This window comes from Passer montanus, unplaced genomic scaffold, assembly GCF_014805655.1.
Source record: "Passer montanus isolate IOZ18808 unplaced genomic scaffold, ASM1480565v1 scaffold16, whole genome shotgun sequence".
NCBI lineage: Eukaryota > Metazoa > Chordata > Aves > Passeriformes > Passeridae > Passer > Passer montanus.
In genome coordinates, this window is record NW_024363160.1 from 10,622,783 (window position 1) to 10,641,357 (window position 18,575).

At 38.1% G+C, this 18,575-nt stretch overlaps 1 protein-coding gene across 1 annotated transcript in view; it reads left to right on the forward strand.

Annotated features, from left to right (window-relative positions):
• Positions 1–18: 18 nt before the first annotated feature.
• Positions 19–18,575, forward strand: part of LOC120499301 (transmembrane protein 68-like) — a 51,025-nt gene continuing 32,468 nt past the window's right edge. Inside the window, exon 1 of the mRNA XM_039702967.1 lies at positions 19–155. The gene's annotated coding sequence lies outside the window, so the exon portion shown is untranslated. The remainder of the gene's footprint in view (positions 156–18,575) is intronic.

Here is an 18,575-nt window from a genome sequence, read left to right on the forward strand (position 1 = left end):
ACCGCCGCCCGCGCCCGCCCCGCTGCGCCGGCAGGGAGCCCCGAGGCGGGGCCTGCGCTTGCAGTGACCCTCCACCAGGTTCAGAGGGTCAAAAGGAGGGGGGAAAGGGCATTGCAACGCGAGCCTGCGATAAAAGATGGAGCTGTCAAAATCTGGTAAAACCGGGAGTGGGAAACAGAAGTGAGCAGGGCGTTTTTGGAGTAGTGACGGGAGCAGAATGACAGAATGGTTTGGGTTGGAGCGGACCTTAAAATCACTTTGTACCAGCCTTTCTGCCATGGGCAGGGGTGCTTTCCACTAAACCAGATTGTTCAAAACCCCATCCAGCCTGGTCTGGAGCACTTCCATATCCAACACATCCAGTTGTGGATGGAGCATCCGCAACTTCTCTGGGAAACCCCAGTGCCTCACCTCTCTCACAGTAAAGAATGAACAGGAGAGTAGGGACAGCATGGGCAGAGAGAGCCAGAATGAAAACAAAGCCTGGTGAGAAAGGGGGCTTGGGTGAGGCAGTAAGGTTGGAATGAGGCTCTGGAGACAGAGGTGGGGTAGGGAGGGAGGAAACCATTGGGAAGCAGCCATGTGTGATAGGTACAGTGATGTACCTGTTTTGCTCACAGATTTCTTTACTGTGGGGCCTTGCTTCAGCCAGTAGCTCAAGATATAACCTGGGAAAACGCCATTGAGGGATCTGATGACTTGAGAGCGTTGGAGCGTGTTTACAATAGGAGGTTGGTTGGAGACAAGGGAAAGTGCAGTGATGAGCAGAGCACAGGATCTTGCCCTGTAGAATCAGATTCTATCCTGTTATCTCCTGTAAAGAATTTATATGATGGTGCAGTAGGTTTGAGAGATTTTCTGCATGAAACACTGGGTGATAGACTGTTCAGTTCTACTTAGATTACTCAGAGTTTATCTGTAAGATGCATGAAATTCATGTCTCTAAAGACCATTATCACTTGAGATCACTGGGGCAGGCTTTCTCAGATAAAAATTACAGACTTTGGGATCTCTTCTTACCTGCTAACCTGCTTCATGGACAGTGAAAGAGTGTGAGAAAGAAATGTTGCTTTCATATTTGCTCTGCTTTTAGGTCCTGTCCTGGTTTCAACCTGGACAGGGTTAATTTTTTGCAATGGTGCTAAAATGGAGAATACCATTCCTAAAGCACAACAGGCCCTCTGGAATGTGGTTGTTTTTGACAAGCTGGGATACTGGGTGTTATGTTACCTGCATTCAGTGCATGATAAGTGTGCAGTTTGTCCACTGTGCTGTCTCTTTCAGTTTGCATCAGTGTATTTCAGGTAACAAGGCTGTACAGCCTCATGAGGGTGCAAGATGTCCTCAGGATTTATAAGACATTTCTTACAGAAGATATGCAAAGAGGAGTTTGGATGCAGCAGGATGTTCAGGTGACAGTAACACAACTATAATAACAAATTCCATCCATTTACAGAAAAAAAAATCTTAATTGTATCCTGAATCACCCACCATCTTACATGTGGTATAAACAAAAAAAAAAAAGAGTCAATGTTAGTCAGGGCTTCAACGTGTCTATCATATCCTGAATCACCCACCATCTTACATGTGGTATAAACAAAAAAAAAAAAAGTCAGTGTTAGTCAGGGCTTCAATGTGTCTGTCACTACAGTAATTAAATACTTTAGAAATACAGGGAAAGATTGCACCAGTTCTAGCATTCATAGGGGTCTAACTGCATCTGCAATTAGGATGATATATCACCTTCATATTTCAAAAGTGAAGATGCAGTAAAACGAAAACCTTTCAGCACAAATTGTTTAGCAACAGCCAAATGCTGTGCGTAAAATTGAATTGTGAAGTGCAAAATATTTGGAGAATTATGATACTCCTCTTCTTAAGGAAACAATGCTACATTTTTTAATTAATGGAATGCAGTGAATTATAATATTGCAGCCCAATATCCTGCAGCCTGCAGGAGCAGCCACCCTCAGGTAAGGCTAAACCTGTGGAAATGCCTCCTAATGCTCTCCCATTCCCCAGCTACCTGCAGCTGATGCCATATTTTCTGCCTGTTTAGTAAGACAGTAGATTTCTTCTCATGGTGTTTGTCCAGTTTACCCCACAGCTGTTGCAGGAGAAAGAACCTTTTCCAGTTTGAACATGGCTTCTCCCAGCTTCAAATGTTTCCCTTATAAAAAGAATAAATAAGAAATTGATCCATACTCAGCTACTGTACTGGTGGATTTTATAAATATCAGTCTTTATAATCTCTTCCAAGATGACAAACCCTGGCATATCCAATGTTCCTCCTCTGGGAGCTAGTCTATACTCCCCCTTACTCTCTTTTCTTGTACTATGCCCTACTAGAGATACCCTCTTTGGACCAAGGCTGCACTGATAGGTCTGACCTAGGCAGGGCAGTGCACTTGGGCTGTGATTTCTAGCACACATGACATTAAAATGTGGCACTTATACCAGCAGAAAGATGCTTGTGACAACACTTGTTTCACTTGAGGTTGCACTGGCAAGTAGCATGTTTCAATTAAAGTAAAATAAGCCATTCTTAAAAAATTTCTACTGATGAGGTTCTACTGATTTAAAAAGTCATATGTAACAAAATGAGTAAAAGTTTGCTATTGACAAGGAGCCCATTTTACAGGACTGCTTCACACTGACTTGGTGCAGGGCTGGTATGTCCTTCCACTAGAACCAGACATGATTTCCCTGATCCACGTGGATGACACCAAAGCAACCTGCATTGCTGTAGCTTCCCCAGGCCACCTGCCCTTCCCTGCCCACCCTTGCTTTCCTCTGGTACATCCTGTTCTGAAATGCTTCTTTTCTACTCCCCCACCTATTTCTGTTTCTTGCTCCTTGCTCTCACACGCGGTCATGGGGCTCAGCTTCAAAGCCCTTCTTGGACCCATCTGTTGTTATTTTCTTAATATATCTTAGGTGACAGTGAGGATCTCCCCTTTGCAGTGATCCTGGCTTTGCTGCTTTTATCTGTGCTTCTCAGAAGGTGACCTTGCCTCCCAACTGCCTTTAAAGCATTTCATTATTTCCTTTTTAAATCCCTTTTCAAAGCTAACCTCCATGACAAATACTGACCAAATAATGATAATATGAAGGATTCTGGGAATAACATCCATAGCAATTAAAAATAAAACAAAAGCAAATACATGCAATGTTTATAAAATGGAACATATTCTCACAGTAACTCTTACCTGCTCAATAATTCTGAGCTCCACCCGTACATTCACATCTCCCTTACCATGTAAGAATAGTGCTGGACAAATCAGGCAAGTATTTCTAAGACAAGATGAAGCTTTTTATATGTTTATGTATGAACTCTTAGAAAACAGCATTCACTGTTTCCTTGAAGGAAATTATTGGATTGGATATGTATCTGAATATAATAAAAAAATCAAATCAACCTCTCCCTTTATAAGAAGATGATAAGATTAAGAAATTAAGAACAGTATTTAAATAGAGTAAAATTTTCTAATTTGCATGTTTCTAAAGACAAGTGATTCTATCGCCTTTATGTGGTGGATAAGCTGAGAGAAATATCTGAGAGTGTTTAAGTCAATGCATTGAATTATCTCTTAGCAGGAAGGGGTAGGTAAACCTGAATTCCCTACATGAGAATCTCTAATCCCTGTAATTCATATATTGAAGGATTTGATTCAGCTGGAGTATCTGGACAACTTTCTGCAACCTGTGCCCTGATCAAAATGGTTCTGGCTGATCAAAATACTAGTTATAATGGTCTTTGTACTTGATTTTGTTTCTTCCTAGTGCTCTGTACCTTTTCAGTCTTTAGCTTCACGCATATAAGAAAAAGGATGGTTTCAAGGGGCATTGTTCCAATGAACTGTGGACCAGAAGGTGGCAAATGGTGACATCTGGGGAACTTGTATGGAAAATTATGGCAAGCTAAGTGAGGGTTTTTTCTTTTAGTTAAAAATGGTCTCTAATAAAGAGGAGATGTCACATGTCACTTCATCAGTTGCAGATGTATCCAGAAGGACATACAATTGGATTAAGCTTCAGAGACACTCCAGTCCTCTCAAAAGGTATTGGCAATGTACAAATAACCAAATACTCAAATACTATTCATCACTTGCAGAATTAGAGGTCTCACAGTAATATCTCCTTTACACTTTTTTTGGTAAAGATGGGAATCAACTAAGCAAATGCAAATCACAAGGTCAGGGTTGTTTGACATATAATTTTGTGGCCATCTGTGATAGAAGGGGATGTTTTTCCTGTGTCAAAGTCCCCTTTGACACTTAGATATGACTGATCTGGCACATGAGAAAGTAATTTTATGTGGCTATATTATCTCAGTGGGAATTAAGCTATGATCCTCCTGAAAACTTTTTGCTTCTAATTTTTGTTCAGCTTTTGCTTTTATTTCAAAATACATAGACTCAGGTTGGAAAAGATCACTGAGCTCAGCTATTAACCTAGCACTGCCAAGCCCACCACTAAACCATGTCCTCTGGTGCCACATCTGCAAGTCTTTGAAATACCTCCAGGGATGTGACTCAACCACTTCTCTGGGAAGCCTGTTCCAATGTTTGGCAACCCTTTCCATGAAGAAATTTTTCCTAATAATGCAACCTAGATCTCTCCTGGTGCAACTTGAGGCCATTTCCTCATGAAGGAAATCCCAGCTTGAACATGAAGCCATCCCAGATAGATTGGGTATTTTTTTTAATGGTAGGTAAGCTGAACAAATGTTTAGAAAGACACAGAGCAAACATTGTATCCAGACAAGTTAAGTCTGTTTCTTACTATACAGTGCATTTTCTATCTCCTAATTGCCTTTTTAAAGACACCTTAAGTCTCAGCCTTCTAGTAATGGGCAGAATCCTCTAATTATGTTGTAGCTGTACTCAGATTGTGTCATTAGCCAAATCTGTGGGAGCTGCAGGTTCTTGTAATCATTGTGGTTGTCTTGGCTGTGATGGGTTGTTCAGTATTTGCAACTACAGTGAAACAATAATACTGTTAAACAGTAATTACTTCACATTCACAGAGCAAAACAGAAGTATTTAAGAGAAAATCTATTGGAAAACAATAATAAAGGGTACTTCAGTCACAGCTCCACGTTCTGTAATTCTAGGACAGAATATGAATTTTAATTGCTCTTACATTTATATACTGAAGGGCTCTGGGTTTCTTTGTTGTTGTCTTGTTTGCTTTTGTTTTGTTCTGTTTTTTTAATGTGTATGTAACTTTTGTGGGTTTGGTTTTGTTGGGGTTTTTTTTGTTTGTTTGTGATCAAATTCAGCTGCCTGCTGCTGTCAAAGCACCTTTGAATCATGGGAATTGTAATTAATTGGAACAGTACCTATTTGGTCTTGCCAGTTATCAGGCACTCTTAACCTAATGCTTCTGTGCTTCTGTTTCTGCCCAGTGTTGCCTTGGGTTTAACTTTTTTTTTTTTTTTTTTTGGTATGGTAGTAAATACAGTTAAATCATATCCCATTCTATAGCTTTAGATTGATAATGGACCAGATAATTTATTTTACAAATGGCCACTATTTGTTTGCACCTTTGGAAGTGCTACTGATGTAGTTTAAGCCAAAGAAGGCCACATAATAGGACTGTGAATCCATCAGGGACGTCTTAAAAATTAGTTTGAAGATGTGTAGCTTTTATTCTTCTTCATCATAAAGCATATTGATCATGTAATTGGGTTTTTATATATATTCCTATAAGTAAGTTTTATAGTGCTTTATAGGAGCTCTTTTTTCCAATGTAGCTCTGAAATTATAACTTCATGTTTCTCTTATTGGTTATTATTTTTTACTTGTGAATTTATGGATTTTTTAGCATTGTATGAGAGCCTTAATCATAAACCCATTATAATTCATAACATCTACATCTCACTGAAAATATTGTTTCTAATCTAAAGAGTGAGTAGCAACTTTGTGTGAAGAATGCACGACTTTTTATGCTTTCAGACCAACAAGTGCTGTCAAAGAAAGACAATTCAAAGCATATGGCATAGGCAATTGTTTTCAGAAGCCATTCATTTTCACCTCAACAAACACCACTAACCACAAAACAAGATCCTGCTGGTTTAAGTAACTGCAGGGTAAGAAATCAAATGTGATAGATCTAACCTCCCAAGAAACAGAGTGGCAAATTAGGGATGTGCCCTTGCCTCTCTGCAAGTAAAGCAGTTTAGTGTTAGTCCTGCCATCCTAGAAAGGAGGTCTTCCATACAGGGATCTTCCTCTGAGCTTGTTCTTGCTGAGGTCCTGATCTGCAGATGCTAGGATGTCCTTGGTGGGCTGGCCCCTTGCTAGAGCTTCTTTTTAGGTCGAAAACTTTAGGTGACCAGTAGCTTTATTATTTTCTTTCTGTTAAATTTATAATGATTATATGCGTATTTCTTCCATGGGACATTTGAATAAAATGTTTTAAATTCATTTGCAGTGTTTTATGATTAATATCTTTAATAAAATTCTAGGGGATATGTTGTTTCTCTGAAACTAATTGTTGAAGTCTCTTGCTTTTCAGTTTATACTGAGGATCCAAAAGCCTTAGCTACATTTTACTTTTCAATGCTTTTGTTGAACAGAAAACTTTTATTTAATTCTGCTCTTTCAGCACTCTCTCAGCTCATCACTTATTTTTAATTTCTTTAGTTATAGCATGACAACTATGAGAAATTAGAGACTGTTCATCTGGGAGGTATTTTCCCTGGTTCAACATCTGGGCTGCAAATTACACCAATGCATGTGAAAAGAGACTATCTAGTGAAATGTAATTTGGAAATAAGAAATTTCCTTTCTGTAATACAAGCTCATATTAAGGTGACAACATAAAGAGAGGAATGTCGCAGGAATGCACAGGACTGCAGCCAGCAACTGTCTCTGAGATAATTAGAGCATCAGGAAGAAGCATGTTAACTTCTAACTGCATTTCTGCTAGGAAATGAAATAGTCAATCATTTGAGTTAAAAACCTATAGTAACCCTAATTCAGGGGTACTTAAGCTAATTGCTCATTGTGTTTTTAATAGTATATGACTTTTTTAACACCAGGGACTGTGGCAGGCAAGACTTGATTCACTTAAGTAGTTTAACTCAGATCAGGATCTAAGTGGTTTACTGATTTATTAATGACACATAATTAGCTGACACTGTGAACTTCGCCTTCTGGATCAATATCAACAGGCTGACAAATAAACCAGAGTGCAAAACACTTGCAGGATGTTAAAAGACAACTATAAATTGCTAAACTCCCTAATGTCCACCATTCCTGGTCCCACAGGAGCATGCTTAAGTGTGCACCTCTTCTCTTACAGGACAGGGGGTGACAAGTCCACCTGTCTCTTGTGGCCATGCATATTCTCCTGCTGGAGAGGGGGTTCCTGTGTCCTTATGTGTACCAGTGCAGGTCTCTGCTGCCTGCTAGTCCATGTGCTGGTAAGAAGGAATTCCATGGGCTCCAAGCTGTGGGCTCTTCTGCTCTTGCACCCCATTTTGGGAGGATACAGGACATGATGGCAGTGGGGTGACTCCTGGCAGCATCTGTGTCAGGGATCAAACTGCTGTGATGAGTGCCTTCCACTCCCACACATCACCCCACAGTCTCAAGTTTCCTTCAATGTTTTATACTTCCCATGCTCTTTTCTCAAAAGCCTGTTGGCAATCCCCTGATTGCTGCTTAAACCAACAGATCCCTACAGTAAGCAAACATTGTCATTAATAATTTCCTGTTTTGGGGTAAAAGATCTGTTATCTCAGATCAGGCAGTTTTGGGTGTCCTGTCTTTACATGCTGTTTTCACTCTCCTTTCCTGCAATGAGTTACTCTTCAAGACAGGTCCATCAGGAGGTTTTGTTACCTTGAAACTCAACTGGTATAAAATTACTCTTATTACATTTTATGGTTTTGACAGGTGGGGAGCTTTGTGGGCATGGAAGAAACAGCAGGTGGTCTATCACTCACTATGGAGACATCCTTGGTGACTCCTACTTCATTGTTGGTTTGTCCAGCGTGAGGCACAGGCTCTGTCACTCCATAGCTGGTCATCTCACAGTTAAAATGCCAGGGAAATATTCTCATTGTATGAGATTATGCTACATAAGAAGTATTTTAGATTAAAATATTTTTATGAAACTCAAAGATAAAAATGTATACCCACAGTAATTCTGGTAAGGAAAAAAGTGACATAAAGGGACAAACCAAAGGGGGTGTTACCTCAGTCTCTTCAGCCATGACGGACTGTAGCTAACCAAGACTGATGAAAGAAAAAAAGAACAAGCCATGTATGCTGCTGTAGGTCTCCTGATAAACCTGAATTACATAAATTCTGAAACCAGGCCACCACCAGGGAGACTGGCTGGGCAGGGAGGTCCCATCAGGATCCCCAGTGCTGCTCCCCTGGACTCTGCAGCAGATGGTGGGAAAGGCCAGAGTGGAGGGTGGAAGGATCTGAGCAGAACCACCCTCAACACAGGGTGGTACCTGCCTTGAAGGGGAACATCTCTTTCCTGGCCTCTTGGCCTCTCCCTCCTCCATTTTGAGCGTCAGCTTCAGGGTACAAGAGGGCTCTGATAAAATGATGGGCATGGGAGGATTTCTGAGAAAAACGAGGGGCCATGGCACTTGGGCACACAACAGAGAGCTTCAATGCATAAATAAGGGACTTTAAAGTAGAGGAAAGGTCTGAGACAAAAGCAGGATCTTTCACACTGTGTGCAAGTACCGTGGGATGCTCTGGGTAAGGTATCATGTGAATCTATGGTATCAGATAAAGCCAGTGACATCTTTATGAATCAGGAAAGTGCAGTAGCTGATATAAAAGCCTGCAAGTGACATCCCGCTAATCTTCAGGGATTCCTATGTAAGTGATGAGAGATTAGACCACCAAACTGATTTTAGAAAGAAAATAAATCAGACATGAGCAGACTATTCTGGAAACACCATCCTTGCAGCATTTCAATAGATTTTGTAACAAGTCTTGTAGTGGTAAGACCAGAATAAGAAGAGATATAAAGCTGACATCAAATAAATAGCATAGTAGTTCATGAATTTTTTTTCCTTTCAAAGCAGTTCTCTGCATAAAGGTGCTTCCCTTTCAGCACTTAAAAATCCTAGAAAATTATGTTTTACTGTGCAGTTCACTCAGCTCCTTTGCTGTTGTCAATAGGATTAGGGCTGTCTGTACTAGAGCACTGGTAGCTTGTGATCTTTGCAAGCAGGAAGGGTTTTGCCAATGACTTTCAGAGGCCTTTTCTGATAGTGGAATAATATAGGGTGACTGCAGGGAAATGATCATAGTTACTGCTGCTTATCTGTTCCCAGTAGGATTCATTTACCTCAGCTCCTTTTCCCTGCCAAAACCTTAGCCATGTTCTTTTACTGCCTCTCACTTTTTTTTTTTTTTCACCTAACACTTGTCAAGCCTGTGCCTTAGCACAGTAAAGCCTACTATTTATTAATGACATTCTTAGTTGCAATCGCTGTTAGCAGTCCTGGCCTCCTTTCCAGGACACTTTTGATTTCATTCATTTTGAGAAAGCACTTGCAGGAGAACTGTGCATCTTTGAACTTGGTGTTCAGAAGTTAAAAACAAAGAAAAAGCCTGCAGTGCACTGGGCTGTAACCTACTGCAAGACAAACTTCTTCAGAACACGGTTTTGTTAGCAGAGTGCCTTTAAAATAATTTTGACTTGGAATTTCCAAATATTAGTGCAGGTTTATAGTGACATATGTATTTTCATACTTATTTTAAATGACAGCAGGTCAGAAAATAGGCTTCCATTTTTGAAAGAACAACTGTGGAAATGTTCTTTCAATCACTGCTATTTAAACTGTTAAGCAATACGTAATGAGTGATTACAACTTTTTTAAATAGCTTTGCTATTTAAGAATAAAAACATTTCCTGATCTTTATGGTTGTTTTTTATTAGGAATTAAATATGAAGAGATGTTGTCGGGTAACAGATTCTTTTATACAAAAGGAAAGGGATGGTCTGTTATAATCTATTTATTCCATCTCCTTCCAAGGGTGTTGTACATTATGTATTTTTCTGGAAAAAGTATTTATTTGAGCTGGCCAAAGCCTCTGCACTTGTGATATGTTTGCTTGTCACCAAATACAAGACAAATTAACAATCCAAGGCAGTCTGTAACTGTTCAAGCTTCTTTGTAAACTTCAGAAGATGCTGCAGAAGTCTCTGGGAATTCTTGAATTTTTGAGCTGAAAATGGAAATGCAATCTTGCCTGAGGCTTTCAGTCACAGTGCTACCTAGAAAATAAACAAAAGGACTGTCCATAGGTAAATTGCCTTTTGGGTCATTTTTCTTAATAAAGAATTTTCAAATTGTGTGTGTGTGTGTGTTTTGCTTTTAGAATTGCTCCTTTATTAGGAGTCTTCCTTTACCATTTTTGAATTAAATGTAAATTTTTTTGTCACCTTCCTCTTTTGGGTGTGAATGTGCAATGCATCTTTCTCTTTTATGATGACCAGAGGAAAAAACCCCGTTAATTTTAGTACCTCTAATATGAAGTAGTTTCCTGGACTTGATTATATTGTATGCAGAAATACTATATTGTGCATAGAACAACAAAGAAATAAAGTCTCAGCTGCAGATTTCTTAAGCAGCTTTGCAAAGTGTAGTAGAAAGTTACCAAAAAATGGGTAACTCTATCACTAGGACAATCTCCTGTTCTCAGCCTGTGATGATTTCATATTCAGCTCAGTTTTCTGACTTCAGAATTATTCTTACTTGCTTCATGTGCTTGTTTATTTTGGTGTTATTTTTAAGTGTGAATTTAAATTCCAGATGATAGCATGGTACATGTATTCATTTATTCATAAGTTACACAAACTGGTGCTAAAAAAGCTGTTATTGAATTGCCTTGTAATAAGTACATAAGTGTCACAGGAGCACTATAATCAACAAATTTTAGGCCTCTGTAATAAAATGAACACTACACAAGCAAAGCATGCCATATGCTATGCTCTTGGTTTTTCTTCACAGAACATTGGCATTCTAAAATATTTGAGTGCCAAGACTCAATGATAGTTGCAAAAATATTTAATTCTTGACTGCCCACTGAATCTTGACTAATGTGTATTTTCAGTTACTGTGTCCTCAGCATGTTTTGAGGAGTTACACTGTAAGATGTCTTGCCTGAAGCTGTGATTTGAAGTTTTGCATCATGAGCACCTGACCATTTATGAACAGCATGATGCAGAAACCACACTGGAAGGACCTTTCCTTATTGCTTATTACCATGATGCTGTTCTTATAGATTATGGTTGATTTCTGCATTAACACAGCCTGCCTCTGCCACTCAGCAACTGATCACTTTATCAGCAGGATACTAGGTAAATACTTCTGTGGTAAATAAAATGTTTAGAGCCTTGATTTGTAATCTAAATTCAGACACCAGCCTTCATACCAAAATACGCAGGATGGATTTCCTGGTTTTCTATTTGGTATTTTATTTATGCTCAATTCAGACACAGACTTGTCAACTGGGAGAATTAATTACTTAATTATTTTTACAAGCATTTGATGTCAGATTTACAAGCAAAGGTGTGCACCATTTAAAATAACCTTTACATCAGCATGAAAAATGGATTTCATACACAGTAATTAAATCATGCTACACTGCTGTACAAGCAGGAAAGGCAAATACACATTTTAAGAACTGTGCAAAGGAACAGGGGACAGCATAGCCTTGGCAGAAGAAAGAGGAGTTCGGGGACTCAAAGGATGACCCAGACGGGAGATGTAACTCAGCCCAAGGATTCAGGTGCAGCTCTCTGTGACCTTGAGTCCAGTTTGGTGCCTTACATTAGTGATGTAGATCTTAGATTATTTTTGAGCTGCAAGACTTGAGCAATAACCATGTAAAATGAGAAAAGTAATAAGACAGGGAAAGTGTAATTATTGAGGTAGTAATTGCTAGTAACTGAGCAACAGAAGATAGCAAGAAAAAAATTAGGGAATTTTAAAAAAAAGGTGAGCAATAGTGTTGTATGGTAGTCCCAGCTATTCATGCTTTTTGTTACCCAGTAAATAATTGCTGGGTAATTTTTGAGCTGTATATATATTGTTCCTAAAATCTCTCTGTAAATGATGAAATATGACCAAACTTAAAGAGTGAGAGTCTATAGTCTGCTGTATGTACATGAGACAGTCTCTTATCCATCCAAGTGCCTGGATTGGTTGGAAAACTGCAAATTCTGCTTTCCGCCTTGTGATTCCTCAAGAGAGCCAAACAGACTTCTCTTTTACAGCGTAAGCATATGTCTGCATGACATATATCTGTATTTGCCCTTTGCAAACAGATGTCATCTTAGAAGCATGCCATGCCCCTACATGAAATAACCTCTTGGTTTAAGATCCTGTGAGCCCACTTTTCTATAGAATTACAGGGGAATTTTTTTGCTTTGCAAAAAAACCCCAGGGTCACACTGCATATTTTTGGGACTGTGTGTCAATTTTGTGTGTTTGGTTCTTTATCAGCCTGCTTATCAGATATGTGATTGGACTGCTATTTCAGGATGAAGCACAGATAATCTAGTAATAATTAATTGTGTGTGTATTTTCATCTCAGATTGTTACAATAGACATGTCCATAGTTTCTACACTTCTGGCCTGGGACCAAAACTGGGTTTTGTTTGGGCTTTTATCCTTTCTTTATCAATTCTTCTATGAATATTTCTCAAGTAACTTTGTATTTAACACTTATAGTATACAGCTATCAAGTATAGCTCATTTACATAAATTATATTATATTAATTATAGATTCACTCAGTTACAGTCAATATCTCTAAAAGGTCAGCCAGTCAATTTATGTTCTTATACAAAAATATTTCCTTTAATACCAGGAAGGGAAATTGGATCTAGCAAGTGCATCCAGCACAAACAATGTTTTTCTCTCAAGAATATTAGACATTCTGTACTACAAAAGACCAGAAATTCTAGTTAGCCCAATATGCTCTGAGAGAGGTAATAGCAGATGCTATTTAAGAAGACCATGCAAGTCTGGCCGTGTTCTCTTTTACCTGTGTATTTCTGCAGCATGCAAAAATATTAGGAGTGTTACAGATTTCTGCCTGTCCTGTTTGACTTTGTCTGAACTCTTTTTGAATCCACTGATAACGTCTGCCTTTATGAGCTTCTTTGGTAAGGAATTCCAGAAGTCCAGTGTCTGCTGTGTAATCAAGTATTTCCTTTTATCTTTGTTTGAACCAATCTCTTACCAGTTTCATTAAGCTTGCCTTAGTTCCAGTGCTGTGGGATTGATGAAGAGTTCTCTGTTCACCTTTCCTGCTGCCTTTATGACAAAATAAACCCCAGCCATATTTCTCTCTGCCTTCTCTTCTAAATGCCAGTAAACATTGAGCTAATGATTTCAAACAAACATCAATGATAATGCCAGGATCTCTCTTTTTGAATTATGAATCAAATGTAATTTCCTTCAAAAGCACTGCAACTGATCACAAACAATTTTCTGTTGTTCTAATTTATTGGTAAAATAAGCTGTGCGGTTACTTAATCTCTGTGAATTATTCAAGGGATTGGCTCTAGAACTGATTTGCTACTTCTTCATTCCCAAATCTTGAGAAATTAATATAGAGAATAAAATAAAACAGGACAAAAGTTGCCGGAAGAAAAAGTACCTCCCTAATGACACTTCAAAATTTCATTGACAGATAGGAATCTTGATACTAAAAATGTATGCATTCTAAGTTGTTAAGAAACACATGCAGGAGACTGGTCTCTTAGGGATAAACATTGCCTAAACTTCAAGATAATATGGTGCAGAATGACAGTCTCATTGCATCTTCAGGTGGGAGTACCAGCATAAACACAGGGCCAGGGAGCTGTGCCTCAAAGACAAGCCTTTCCCTCCTAATCTTACTATTAAAATGATACTCCATTAAAACTGGAGGAGGTAGATATGCATAGCTGGTCATATCCTGTCTTGGCTATCAGATCTAATTTTAACTTAATTTTGTTGTGCTGTGGTTACCTAAATCAGCCTAATGTTACACCCTATAGCCACTTCTGCCAGAGGTAAGAAGTCCAGCATTTCTACACTTTTTGCTTACAGCCATTTCCTTTGGTTTTCTCTACTTTAAACTTGTGATGTAACTTAGGTAGAAATAATACATAGTGCAACTTGCCCTACTAAAATGTCTATTTCTATTATTACTTGCCCTGCTGCTTTCTCTGAGAATGCCTTCCACTTGCTGTCTGGATCAGGTGCAGACCTTTTGTGATTATCTGGTACTTATCATAACTGGGTTCGCAGTTCTGTGCTTTTAGATACTTTAGATACTTATTAGATCTTATACCTGGGGTAGAACAGACCCTGATTAAGACAAGGAACAGGGAGAGAGCACAAAACATACCATTGGTGAGTAGCTGGGAAAGAAGCAGGTGAGATTTCATCTTGCTTTCAAGAAAAATGTTCTAACCGAATATAGCCGAAATTGCCCCAAAATTTGCCCTGAGATATATCGGCAGATTGATAACAAAAATCAACTATAAAAAAACAGTATCAGAAAACATGGTTTTGGAATAATGTCCTGAATGTGAAAAACCTAAAGAGTTTTAAAACTGAGTTTGAAACATTTTGAAAAGGTTCTACAGAAAATTCTCAGGGAGAAAATCAAGTTCTTATATATTGCATGTGGGACTGCTTCTGAAAGAGTAAGAAAAAGGGACTTTTATTTACATTTCCCTATTCTCTACAGTAAGAAAATTCAAATATTATATTGATCTATATGTCAGTTTCTGCTGCTTGTCTTTGGAGTAGAACAAAATGCTCTTCCTCCCTCTTTCCTACCCTGGACTTGCAGGACAAAATGTCTTTGTGTTTCTATTGCCTTAAAACTGCCAGGTGTATTTCTAGTGTATACTCCTTATATGTTCAAGCATTGACAATTTGGCCAGAATTGCAGTCAGAGAATCTTTCCTTAAGTCAGTCTGGCAGGGACAACAGGTTTTTCCCACTATCTGTGAGTTTTCTTCAACAAATTCCTTCTTGTTGCAAATATCTCTGTCATTGACAACTCCCTTAATCTGTCCTGTCCTAGTCCTGTAACATTTAATTGCTATGGCTCTTGACCTCGTATTAAAATTCTTAAGCTAGCTGATGTGGAAGCATCATGTGCCATTGCAAGTAGAGTAGGTGCTTTATGGGCTTCTTCAGTAGGCTGTTCCACAGTTTTTCTGGAGACTGGATTCATACAGATCTTTTCAGTTCTGTGTTTTTATATTGCAAACAGGAGTTGAGTAGCTTCTTCCTGTTAGAGTTATTGTGCACACTAATGGCTCTTTTTTTACCTCTGGAAAGTACAAATTTAATCTCTGCTGAACACCATGGGAATGAAACAGAAAGACAGAAATATTTATCCCACTTAATTTTATGTGTTTAGATTTGCGTGATCCAGCTCTCCATGACAAAACACAGAGACAACTTAATCACTGGGAAGGCTTGAAGGAAAGATGTTGCAACAAAGCAAGTTTGATTTAGACATACAGCCTACCTTTTGGACATCTTGCATTTCTCAAGAAGGATGTCACCTGGTGAACCAACCATGCTTAACTACTGACTCACTTCCTGCTTAAATTAGCTATCAGTATCCACAAAGTTGTGGACTACTATTCTGAATCCCTAAAATATATGGACAATCAAATGGAAGATATTGAAAAAAGAGTTAGGAGAAGAGTTGTTAATTCAGGGGTTAGGCAGAAAAAGATAATGGATTTTTAAAGGAGTTAATATTTTTAGGAGTAAGAGAAGTAGAGAAGAAATTACAGTGTATATCTATTTTATCCCTCTAGCTTTTCAACTCTTCAAAACAGATAAAATTTTAATGTTTTTTCAATAAAGTATGCAATTTGGCTAAAATTTGAAAAAAATTGAGTTTGAATAGAGAATGTTACAGTGCTAAGGGGCTGTCAAAGAGATGCCTACTCTGGATTAGCTGTAAAATTTTTCTCATCTGAATAAGATTGGATGAGATAAAAGCATTCCGTCAGAGATATTGCTGCTCTTGCCTGGGTAAAGAAAATCACTAGCTATAGTTCTGGATCTCTTTCTCTGTGACAAGGGTGACCCAGGTCCCCTGTGAACAGGAGGCATTGGACTTTGAAGCAGTTCTGAGGAATCAGGCATCCTCATGTCTCTTGCAGTTTCTCTACAGACCAAGGAATAGTATAAAAGGAAAGCCACCGAGGAAGAATCACCCAGCTTACATATATTCTTTGAGAAGGAAAAAATCAGCCAGATCAAATTTTTTGCCAAAGGTTAAAAATACTACTCTATAAAAAAAGAAAATTATTGCTATTTTTTATTTCTGTTTGTATTTATTTGTTTAAAACTCTGTACTCCTGACTAAGTTGTCTGTGTTTGCTTTTACTAAGCAATTAATCTTCATTGCTATTTAATGAGAAGAAAAATGATAAAAGTACTTAGTATTAAATTCATTATCATTAAGTTACAAGAAAGAGAGAAAAAATATCAAAGCAATGTTCTTCAAGAAGGAAAGCAAAAGAAGGTGGAGCTGTATATGAAGACCTCATATTATACCAGTATAAGAAATTATGATTACAGAACTTAAAAGATATGTTCAGTAGAAATTAGTCTTGTTTCTGCACTCAACTGCTAAAGAAAAGATAACAGTGTGAGAAGAGAGGATGTGAAATTATAGAAGACTAAAAAAAAAAAAGGTCTTCTAAAATTGCATGTCATTAAAACCAGCTAACAATGCATTCCAGATTTAGTTTATGAAAGCTTAGGGAACTGTGTTCACACTGCTGATAAGAAATTACATGTTGGAGAGGAAATATCCATGCAAAGTGCAGCCATTCACTTGGATTCTCTTCTACTGACATATCAAAAGGAGTGTAAGGTCAGTCCATCAGTGTGGTAGTTTCTGGGGTCCCCGTTGAAGGAAGGAAATTGATGAATCTGACTCCATGTTCTTAGACGGCTAATTTATTATTTTATGATCTTATATTATATTAGGAATACTTAAACTAAACTATACTAAATAGAGAAAGGACACAGACAGAAAGCTAGAAAGGTAATAATGAAAAACCTTTGACTCTCTCCAGTCTGGACACAGCCTGACTGTGATTAGTCATTAAGTCAAAACAATTCACATGAAACCAATCAAACATGCACCTGTTGGTAAACAATGGCCAAACCACATTCCAAAGCAGCAAAACACAGGAGAAGCAAATCAGATAATTATTGTTTTCATTTTTCTCTGAGGCTTCTCAGCTTCCCAGGAGAATAATCCTGGGCAGACACTTTTCCAGAAAATACGACAGTGACATATCAGTTGTTTTCTATTATAATCCTTGCTTAAGAAACTGCCATGATCTCAGGATGGTCTCAAAAATCTCATGGTCTCAAAAATGTTTTAGGCAATAGTGGATTAAAAGTAATATTGTGGCCTTCCACACAATGTATTTGGAGACCTATTCTCTTAGAGAGTGTATGTTGTCCCTTTTGCAAAGTCTGATGCCACTTACCTTCTGGAGTAATTTTTACTTTCTAGGAACACAAAGACTGAGATCAGTGTCTTGACACTTAGGGGAGCTGTGTGAAGGTCCATGAAGGCGTCCATGGAGGCTTCACAAACATCCATGTCAAGAAGTCAATATATCTATCCAAAATGCCTTAGACAAAGCAATTAAAATCACAAAGAAGACTGGAAAAAAAAGTTCACCAAACTAGAAATAATAATACACATTTTGGGGAAGAGACAGAAACAAAACAACTTTGTGTAATGCCTATGCAATTAATCAGGAAATTACCAATAGTTGGAAAAATCTGTGAACTCATCACAGAACTAGTGGTCAAAGAGCAACTTTAAAATACACTTTTACTAATTCAAGCCAGATACATTTAGCCAGCCAAGGTGCTGATACCGAAGAACTACAAAAGCTTTCTTGCAAGCAAGGTAATATAGGGAAATATATTTCAGTTAATGGGTTCTAGTGGCAGATCCTAGATCTTATAGGGGAAGTCATGGGGTTGAATCCTGATCCGTCTGGACTGCATGTGAAATGACTGTCTTGCAGAGAAATGAGAGATGGCTGAATTTCCTTTAGAGCAGGCATAGACAAGATGACCTCTCGGGTCTCTGCACGGTATTTTTATAATTTTTTAATAATTTTATATACCTTAGGTTGGTTTTTGTTGTTGTTGGTGGTGTTTTTTTTATTTTTTCTTTTGGTTTTTTTTGGGTTTTTTTTTGTTGGTTGGTTGTTTTTGTTTTGGTTTTTGGTTATTGTTGTTTCATTTGGGGTTTTTTGTTTGTTTTGTTATGTTTTGTTTTGGGGTTTTTTTGAAAGAATTCTATGGGATTTTATGTCAACCTTATAATTTGGGTATGATGTGATAATTTGGGAGGACAATAATAGGTGGATATTCTGATATCAGAATACTATGAGTCTCAGCAGGACTTTTTCAAAGTTTCAGACCACCTGACTATTTTTAAGAAATCTTGATGATCCTTTTGTAGCCATAAGGTATATATTGTCAGAGATGAAAAAATATTTTACCCTCCAAAATTAA